The sequence below is a fragment of the Arachis ipaensis genome, chromosome B07 (genome assembly GCF_000816755.2).
Source record: "Arachis ipaensis cultivar K30076 chromosome B07, Araip1.1, whole genome shotgun sequence".
Classification (NCBI taxonomy): domain Eukaryota; kingdom Viridiplantae; phylum Streptophyta; class Magnoliopsida; order Fabales; family Fabaceae; genus Arachis; species Arachis ipaensis.
This window is the reverse complement of record NC_029791.2, coordinates 19,922,370-19,933,198: the sequence shown is the minus strand read 5'-3', so window position 1 is coordinate 19,933,198 and position 10,829 is coordinate 19,922,370. Positions and strand designations below refer to the sequence as shown.

The following is a 10,829-nucleotide window of genomic DNA, read 5'->3' as shown; positions in this document are numbered from 1 at the left end:
AAATTGAGGAGGTAAACCCCACTCGTATTTCTCTTCAACTTGCTGATCTTTCTATCTAATTACCTATGGGTGTTGTTGAGGATTTACTTGTGAAAGTAGGACCATTTATTTTTCCTATTGATTTTGTTATATTAGACATGAAAGAGGAGGTAAAATCCTCTATTATACTTGGTAAACCCTTTTTAGCTATAGGTAGAGCTCTGATTGATGTGCAAAATGGTGAATTAACCCTGAGGGTCAATGAAGAACAGGTGGTCCTTAATGTTTTTGAAGCTCTCAAGCACCCTAATGATTCTGAAGGGTGTATGAAAATAGATGTTATTGAACTACTTGTTCAAGAGGTACTGAAAGCCGAGGTGCTTGATGACATTCTGGATCCTATTTCTGAGTATGAATTAGTTTAAGTTGATGATTCAACACCCCAGAAGGCTATGGTTCACACGCCTAAAGCAGAGGAGGAAGCTCCCAAGCTTGAGCTCAAACCTTTACCTCATTCTCTGAAATATGTGTTCTTGGGTGAAAATGATTCCTATCCAGTGATTATTAGCTCTTCCCTGAAGCCTGAAGAGGAAGAGGCGCTTATTTCAGTGCTCAGGAGCCATAAAATAGCTCTTGTGTGGACCATTAGTGACTTGAAGGGGATTAGTCCAACCAAGGGTATGCATAAGATCCTCCTTGAAGATGATGCTAAACCAGTTGTGCAACCACAAAGGAGACTCAATCTAACCATGAAAGAGGTGGTCCAAAAAGAGATAATGAAATTATAGGAAGCAGGTATTATTTACCCTATTTTTGACAGTCCTTGGGTAAGTCCTGTGCAGGTAGTTCCCAAGAAAGGAGGGATGACAGTGATCAAGAATGAAAAGAATGAGCTTATTCCTACAAGAACAGTCACAGGTTGGAGAATGTGTATAGACTACAGGAGGCTAAACACTTCTACAAGGAAGGATCACTTCCCCTTGCCTTTCATTGATCAGATGCTTGAGAGGTTAGCCGGTCATGCTTTTTATTATTTTCTAGATGGATACTCTGGATATAATCAAATTGCAGTGGACCCTCAAGATCAAGAGAAGACAGCATTCATATGCCCCTCTGGAGTATTTGCCTACAGGAGAATGCCTTTTGGAATTTGTAATGCTCCAGCAACTTTTCAGAGGTGTATGCTTTCAATTTTTTCTGATATGGTTGAAAAGTTCATTGAGGTATTTATGGATGATTTTTCTGTTTTTGGTGATTCTTTTGAATCCTGCCTTAAGCATTTATCTCTTGTCTTGAAACGATGTCAAGAATCAAACCTTGTTTTAAATTGGGAAAAATATCATTTTATGGTTACAGAAGCTATTGTTCTTAGACATCGGATTTCAAGTAAGGGAATTGAGGTTGATCGAGCAAAGGTGGAGGTAATTGAAAAATTACCACCACCAGCTAATGTTCAGGGAGTCAGGAGTTTCTTGGGTCATGTAGGGTTTTATAGAAGATTTATAAAGAATTTTTCTAAAATTGCTAAACAATTAAGCAACCTGTTGGTTGTTGATGTTCCCTTTATTTTTAATGTTGAATGTCTGCATGCTTTTGAAACTCTGAAAGCAAACCTTACCTCTGCCCCCATCATAGCTCTCCCTGACTGGGATTTACCATTTGAATTAATATGTGATGCTAGTGACTTTACTATAGGCGCTGTTTTAGGGCAGAGGCATGGTAAGCTTATACATGTCATTTACTATGCTAGCCGTGTGTTAAATGATGCCCAAAATAATTACACAACTATAGAAAAAGAATTATTAGCTATTGTGTATGCTGTTGATAAGTTTAGGTCCTATTTAATTGGTTATAAGGTTCTTGTTTATACTATTCATGCTGCTTTGAAGTACCTTCTAACCAAATAGGATTCTAAACCAAGATTAATCAGATGAGTGTTACTCCTTCAGGAGTTTGATATTGAGATAAAAGACAGGAAAGGGTCAGAAAATCAGGTAGCTGACCATCTCTCCCGAATTGAGCCTGAAGCAGGAGTACAACCACCCACAGCTGTGACTGAGACGTTTTCGGATGAGCAATTGTTTCTTATTCAGCAGGCTCCATGGTTTGCAGACATTGCGGATTACAAAGCCATGAATTTTATTCCAAAGGAGTACAGTAGGCAACAAGTAAAGAAGCTATTGACTGATGCAAAGTACTACATTTGGGAGGAACCATACCTTTTAAAAAGGTGTTCAGATAGTATCATCCGGAGATGAGTCCCAGATGAAGAAACACAGCAGATTCTTTGGCGCTGTCATGGTTCTGATTATGGAGGCCACTTTGGTGGTGAACGGACAGCTACAAAGGTCCTTCAGAGCGGGTTTTACTGGCCGACTCTCTTCAAAGATGCAAGAGAATTTGTGAAGCACTGTGACAGATGTGAGAAAGTCACGAATCTCCCTGCCAACCATGAAATGCCACAGCAGGGGATTCTTGAGGTTGAGTTGTTTGATGTGTGGGGTATTGATTTCATGGGACCTTTTCCACCCTCACATTCAAATAACTATATTCTAGTGGCAGTTGACTATGTGTCCAAGTGGGTGAAAGCCGTGGCTCCACCCACCAATGACGCCAAGGTGGTAATGAGCTTTCTTCAGAGATATATCTTTAGCCGGTTTGGTGTCCCAAGGACACTCATTAGTGATGGAGGAAGTCACTTTTGTAACAGACAGCTGGACTCTCTTCTGCAGAGATATGGAGTCCGTCATAAAGTGGCAACCCCCTATCACCCTCAGACAAGTAGACAGGTTAAAGTTTCCAACAGGAAACTCAAGAGGATTCTAGAGAAGACCGTCAGTGTTTCAAGAAAGGACTGGTCTAGGAAGCTTGATGATGCTCTCTGGGCATACCAGACAGCGTACAAGACTCCCATTGGCATGTCCCCTTATCAATTGGTCTATGGAAAAGCCTGTCACTTGCCAGTCGAGCTGGAGCATAAAGCTTACTGGGCAATCAGGTATCTGAATCTTAATTCAGAAGCTGCAGGAATTAAGCGAATGCTTCAGTTGAATAAGCTTGATGAATTCAGATATTCAGCCTATGAGAATATATGGTCATGTGGAAATACAGGAAGAGAATTCTGACAGAAAATTTACAGTGAATGGCCAGAGGTTGAAGCACTATCTTGGACACGAGATCGATCGCTAGAGGTCCGCTCATCTACTGAATTAGCAGAACTGACTGTCAAGCTAGTGACGTTAAAGAAGCGCTTGTCGGGAGGCAACCCGATAATTTTGTATCCTTAGTTATTTTTAGTAGTAGTGATTTTCTTATTTATTTTATTTTTATTGAGTTTTTACTGTTTTTCTTTCGTTTTACGTGTGCTCTGATCATGCAGCTATTTTAGAACAGGAACCGAACATTTCGAAAAAATTTTTGCCGAAAAAAAATGAGCACACGACGCGCAAGCGTCGCTGACGCGTACGCGTCATATGTGAGTGCGAGAAAAATAAAAATTGAACAGAGAGTTGGGTAGGAGTGGTGCTGGTGGCGTGCCTTGCGCACAAGCGAGCCCACGTGTACGAGTCATTCACGCGTGCGCGTCGTTTGTGCTTTTAGCCATCCACGCGTACGCGTACCTGACGCGTACGCGTGACCCTGAAAATCGGCGTCAACGAGTGTTTGGGCAGAGAGCTGTGCTGGCTTGGGGCTGGAACTGTGCTAGAGGCACAAACTTGATCACGCGTGCGCGTACTTTGCATAAATGGCCATCCACGCGTGCGCGTTCATGACGCGCACGCGTCATATGAGAATTTTGGTTCCCAAGCCATGCGAACAGAGAGTTGTGCGTGCACGCGGCCGCCTTCACGCGATTCGCACAAACCAAGGGCACGCGTACGCGTGCCAGACGCTTACGCGTTACTTTCAAAATCGGGCAACCCACGCGTACGCGTGCTGTACGCGTCCGCGTTGCATGCGCCGCACAACTCCACTAGTGCGCCGCCCAGTTTTGATTTTCATTCTCTCTCCCTCCCAAATCCTATTTCTCTCTTGTTCTTTTATCCTTTTATTCTTCTTTCATCATACTATTTATTTTTGTTTTCAGTTCTTCTTTGCTTGAGGACAAGTAAACCTTTAAATTTGGTGTTGTCGCTTCGCTGATGGTTTTTCTGTTAATTTTATGGTACGAAAGGGAGGCGAATCATCTTCACGGAGGAGCACAGCCTGAAGAATAAAATGGCCACTAGGATAACTGAGGGAGGCGAATCATCTTCACGGAGGAGCACAGCCTGAAGAATAAAATGGCCACTAGGATAACTGAGGTGGTTGAATTCCTTTCATTCTATATTCCTTCCCGCTCTTATTATGTTATGTTCCGGTTCTCTGCTATTTTGTCTCGTTTATTGCATGATCCTTTATTAGATAAATTCCTAGGTTTACTTTAGTTCTGTTATTTTCAAAATTTCTGTTAGTTACTTTAATTCTGAAAGGTGTCTCATGTATTGCCCACTGAGCTTGAAATCAAAAAGAAAGAAAAAAAGGGGATGTAATGCATGAGAAATTGAGTTTATTTTTTTAAGAGTAGTCTCATTTAATCAAATGTGGTGGTGTTCTCTGTGATTCTGAATGCATGACATAGACCGTGCATGTTTCAATTTGAATCAATGAATGTTGACGTATAAGGAAAAGGAATTTAGAGAAGTATTATGAATTTTCTGAAAATTAGTGACAGTTAATCCTTGAAGCAAAAGAAACAGAAAAAAGAGAAGATATAAAAGCAAGGTCCAAGACTCTGAGCATCAATGACTAGGGAGGTCAGACATGATTAAAAGCTCAAAGAGTTGTTTCCCTAGTCATATGCTTGTGGTGTTCTTGTGTCAAGTAGTCCTTGAGATAGAACATTTAGAGTCGAGATCAACTGCAATTAGTAGAGTATGCCAAAGGCTTTGAGCATCACTGTCTGGGAATAGCTGAAAGAAAAAATCAGAACTTCAAAAGAGTTTCCCAATTAAGTGCTTGTGGTGTTCTTGTGTCAATTAACCCTTGAGACAGAACATTTAAAGTCACAGCTAAGCTCAAGGTGCAAAGCACCAGTTAATTGAGAATTAAGGGATATCTGCTGTGTTCAAGGATTTAATTGAGGTATAAAGATCAGAGAACTCATAATATGATTCGGATTCTAATTCCACATGACATTGACATTCATCTGATTCAAAGGAGAGTGAGATGCCAAAACTGTTGAGAATTGCAATAGATAAATCCCACTTTAAGAAGAGACACAAGCATAATTGAACTCTCATTTCTCATGCAAATTCAAATCTTAATCTTGTATTAGTTTTGGTTGCTTGAGGACAAGCAACAATTCAAGTTTGGTGTTGTGATGCGTGAGCATCTTTCTTATCTTTTCCTAGTGAATTTGCATTTAATTTGATTGAGTTTAATCAAGAATTAATTATCTTTTTAACTATTATGAATGCTACTTTGAGTCGTGTGCAATTCTGTTTACTTTAGGTAGCATTTGGTTGGATTTGATGGAGCTTCCGCAGAAAAAGAGAAGAAGGCTATATAGGGCAGGAATGACTTAGAGGATGGAGAGGAAGCTTGCACAAATGGAAGGAGCACAAGAATTAAAGGAGATGACCAGCGAGGAGCGACGCGTGCGCGTACCTGATGCGTGCGCGTGATTTGGAGATTTGCACAGCAACGCGTGCGCATATCTGACGCGTACGCGTGACATGCGCCACATGCAAAAAACGCAGAAAACGCTGATTGCTATAATTAATTCTGATTTAAACTTTAATTTTTAAAAATAGAAAAAGATATTATATTAGTTTTAGAAAATAGATTTTGAATTAATTAGGATTAGATATAAAAGACAAAAGAAACTTCTCTTTTGGGGATTCCAACATTATTCTACCTCATTCCGCAATTTATAGTTTACCTGAATCCTAATTTTTCTCTCTGAACCATGAGCAACTAAACCTCCATTGTTAAGGTTAGGAGCTCTGTCATTGATACTATTACTTTTCTATTTTAATTCATGTACTGATTTATGATTCAAGAATTATTTTCGTTCTTTATTTTATGAATTTGGGTGAAACGGAAGTATGACCTTGGTTCTAATTGAGTTCTTGTATAACTTGGAAAATCTCTTTACTTGAACATCAGCTTGAAAACAAATTCTCCTAAACTTCTAATTATCTGGACTTAACGGGATATGTGACATATAATCTTTTTATATTTGGGTAATTAGAGTTTCTGTGGCACATAAACTAGAATTGAACTTCATCCTCTAATTGGAATTAAGTGACCAAGGAACTGGCGGTTGATGAAAGTTAGAGTAGACTAAGAAGGTCTAAGGAATTAGGGTTTAGTCATATATAATTTGCCACGAATTAAATCTTGCATTATTAAAATAGTTAGTCAGAAAAGTCAATTCGAAAAATAGATATCTCTAAAACCTTAACTGTTTCTCCATATATTATTCACAACTTGTTTACTGCTTATTTTCTGATATTCTGAATTTACTGTTAATGCTTTTGAACCTTCAAATACCATTTTCTGTTTGCCTAACTAAGTAAATCACTTAACCATTGTTGTTTGATCCATCAATCCTCGTGGGATCAACCCTCACTCACCTAAGGTATTACTTGGTATGACCCGGTACACTTGCCGGTTAGTTTGTGGATTATAAATTTCGCACCATGGATCATGTGTATGGCCTACTAGGGTGCAAGCATGCTGTCTTACTTGTTAGATACTTCGGGATTTCTTTAGGAACAAATCCGCGCTTAGTAAAAACTTGAAAACCGATCATAGATAAGGTGGAAGAGATGTAACACCCTAACTTCCAGTACGTCATGATCGTACCAAAAGTAAGGCATTACTAACCTGTTTTTTTTATTATTTATTTAATATTAAGCCTTTACATCGATATCGTATTTCAGTTTTAGAGAAAATTCCAGAAAATTTTGTTCCTATTAATTAAAATCATATATCAAAGAACACCAAGTAATAATAATCACATAATTATTAATAATAATAAATATTATACAAAAGAATTAAAAAGAAACTCAGATACAATTCCTATCCCTCTGTATAAAATAAAATTTTAAATAACAAAGGCGAGAGAATTCTATGAAAACAACTCAACTCATAAACTTAACTCATAAATAAGTTTAATAATCGCCCGCAACTTTAAACTGAGTCCTCGAACCTGTGTCACTAAAAGGGGGAAAGATTTTGGGATGAGAACAAACCACACGTTTCCAGTAGGGAATGGGAATGCTGTAAAAGTAATAAATATAATGCAAATAATTAACGTACTCAATAAAACTATTTTGTTAAACTTTTGGAAATACTTTTTACTTTTACTTTATATAAATAATTACCTTCTTTAAATTTTCGAACTTAAAACAAATCTCAATCACAACCTCAGTTCTCAGTCACCTCAATACACAAACTAATAGCACAAGAAACAGATCAACACACAAACAAATAGCAATAAGACAAATAGCACAATCACAGAGAAACAAGATAAGCAAAAACAATCAAATGCAAATGCGCAAACAAGGATGATGCATGTCTAGTCCTATCGCAGGTAATGAGCTCATTTGTCGGTTTCGACCCGCACCCGACGCAATCCAACTAGCAAGTCAGATAAGGCATTCCAGCATTATACAAAAGAATAAAAGAAAACTCAGATACAATTCCTATCCCTCTGTATAAAATAAAATCTTAAACAACAAAGACGAGGGAATTCTATGAAAGCAACTCAACTCATAAACTTAACTCATAAATAAGTCTAATAATCGCCCGCAGCTTCAAATTGAGTCCTTGAACCTGTCACTGAAAGGGAGGAAGATTTTGGGGTGAGAACAAACCACACATTCTCAGTAGGGAATGGAAATGCCGTAAAAATAATGAATATAATGCAAACAGTTAACTTACTCAATAAAACTATTTTGTTAAATCTTTGAAAATACTTTTTACTTTTACTTTATATAATTAATTACCTTCTTTAAATTTCTAAATTTAAAGCAAATCTCATTCACAACCTCAGTTCCCAATCACAGAGAAACAATAGCACAAGAAATAGATCAACACACAGACAAATTACAATAAGACAAACAGCACAATCACAAAGAAACAAGATAAGCAAACACAATCAAATGCAAATGCACAAATAAGGATGATGCATGTCTAGTCGTATACAGGCCATGAGCTCATGTGTCGGTTTGTTGCCCGATTCCTGACACTGGTCTTGAGATAAACATTTCATACCGCCGTCCTGATCTCAGCCATCGTCCCCTCCATGAGGGTTACGTATCGCCGTCCTCATGGGGAACCTTCCTTTCGGTCTCTAGTGAGCGTTACGTATCGCCGTCTTCACTGAGCCGTCCTTATAGTATCAAGTGAACGCTACGTATCGCCGTCCCCACTAGACACTTGGCACTAACGTCCAAACAGCATTCAATTTCTTTTCAATCTTTGCTCTCTACTCTACTACGGTAGAGATCCCTTTAATTATCTCTCTTTCCTTTACTTTTCGTTCTTCTTCTTTTCTTTCTCATCAAACCGAACTCAAAATATAACTTAAAACAAAATCTCTCCTCAAAAGATTGGATTTAAAACTTTATATTTTTCTTAATAAATCGAATTCAAAATAGAATAAATCTTTCCGTAGCTAAATAAATCTCAAATAATTTAATTTTTCAAAACCAAATATTTTAAAATAGCATTTCAAACAAAGTCTCAAATTTTCTAAATATTTCAGCAGCACTTCACCTAAAACTCGGGCTTAGACACCCTCTCGGGTTCCCTCTTTCTCAACGGACGTTTCTCAGTCAATCAGACATTCACAATTTAACAAATCAATCATACCCCACAATTCTCATGTAATCCATCAATCCAACTCCAATCTCATCAATTCATAATTAATTTCCGCATATCATAGAATCCTTTCCAAAATTCAACTCAATCAACTAGTAATCCCAAAAATCAACCTTCCATAGTTCTAATTATTTTAAATAATTTACTCTATAGCCAAGTTACTATTTTGTTTTAAAAGTCAGATTTCAAGAAAACAATTCAATAATTCAACTTCAATCTTTTAACAGTTCTCAGACTTAATTCTAATTATTCATGAATCAACATCAACAACCATTAAAACCAAATCCAACCAGTCGCAAGTCAGTTCCACGACCACTCCAATACATTAAATAACTAAAATCAACAGCAAACACTTATTCTCAATAATCAGAATACAGCCACAACCAACCAATTCAACATAATCACATAAATCAGAATTTTAAACAACTCCATCAAAATCAGAAAACCAACATTAGTCACAACCTCAATTCAATTTCATCAATTAACCACTCGCAACAACAAAACTAGTCACACGAGACATTTATGAATTATTTGCACTTATTCACTAAACTTCAATGGCATTCATAGAATAAAACGATTAATTTTAAAATAAAATTCCCTACCTCGATTGCCCGGAATCGTAGAATTTAAACGCAATAATACCCTTTTTATCATTAATTCTCAGCAGCGGCAGCAACCCCCAATGTAGCTGGAGCAGTGGCAGTAGCTCTGATTTCGAACACGTCTGCAGTAGTCATGATCTCAACCGGTACTGCAGAACTCAGCGATACTAAAATAGAGAAAAAACTCTTAATTCAATATATCACAATTTCATATCTCAAGTTCTGATTCATCAAATCAATTTCCAGCAGCCATAGCAACATTCCATACACAAAATCAACAACAAGTACTAGCAGCAAGTATAACTTCAAAATACACAACATCGTCAATAATTACTACATTAAATCATTAAACCAATCACCAACTACAACCATGATTCAACTCAATCCAAACAATTATTCACACAAATCAACTATAAACCATTTGCAGTTACTCATTTAATTTTATTGGCATTCATAAGTTAAAACATTTATTTTTCAAAACAAATCCCCTACCTCGATTAGCTGAACCCGCAAGAATTAACCACGTTAAATCCGCTTACTTTAAATTCACAGCACCAGCGGCAAACCGAGATGGTGGTAGTAGCACCAATTCTAATCCCGCTCACAGCAACCATAACTTCGATAGTTCCATCAGAATACAACGATAGGGGAATTCGGTGTCAGAATAAAGAGAAGAACGCAGCAGCTTGCCTTCTCGAATGACAAGCTTCAGCTGTGACTATTCCAATAAATACAGTAGAGCCAGGAACATCAGAAGCAAATAGAGAGTTGTTCCAAAGCAAATAAGGTTCAGAGGTGGTGATTATGGTAGCTAGGGTACGTCTGACTCACCATTCATAATGGCAGCAATTAGAAACTCTGGCGACAGCGATGGTAATAGCGGCACCAGGTACCTTCGTTACCTCCTTCGTCTTCCCACACAGTAGCCGCTCTCCCTATTGGTGGCTTGTATAGTAGCTGTGACCGCTGGGGTTTCGCCCGGCAATGGCTCCTCCAACGGCGACGGCTAGGGTTCCGACAGCGGCGATAGCCAGTGACGGCAAGCTTCAGCCATGATGAGGAATGGCGGAACAGCGGCGTTCTTCTCCCCTTCTCCCTGGCCATTCGCGTCTCTTCCCTTCAAATCCCATGCCCACAGCCGCGACGGTGACAGTTCCCTCGACGGCAACCAGACCCGATGGAGCTAACGATAGCAAGGCAGTTCGACGATGATGGAGGCGCGACGGCGGCACAGCGGCGGTACCCTTCATGCACGAGCTCTCCCTCTCCTCGCGTTCGTCTTCTCCTCTGGTACGCGATGACAGCAGCGGCTCGGTGGAACGGTGGCGACGGCTCCACGGCGGTGACCTAGGTGCGACGGGGTGCAGTGGAGAT

The 10,829-nt window shown here is 38.8% G+C and overlaps 1 long non-coding RNA gene across 1 annotated transcript; it reads right to left on the bottom strand.

Moving 5' to 3' along the window:
• Nucleotides 7,678-10,823, bottom strand: LOC107610047. Its single transcript, XR_001613383.2, has 3 exons — nucleotides 10,287-10,823; nucleotides 9,456-9,622; nucleotides 7,678-7,809 (listed from the first exon to the last, which is right to left on the bottom strand). It is a non-coding gene; the product is annotated as an uncharacterized LOC107610047 (long non-coding RNA).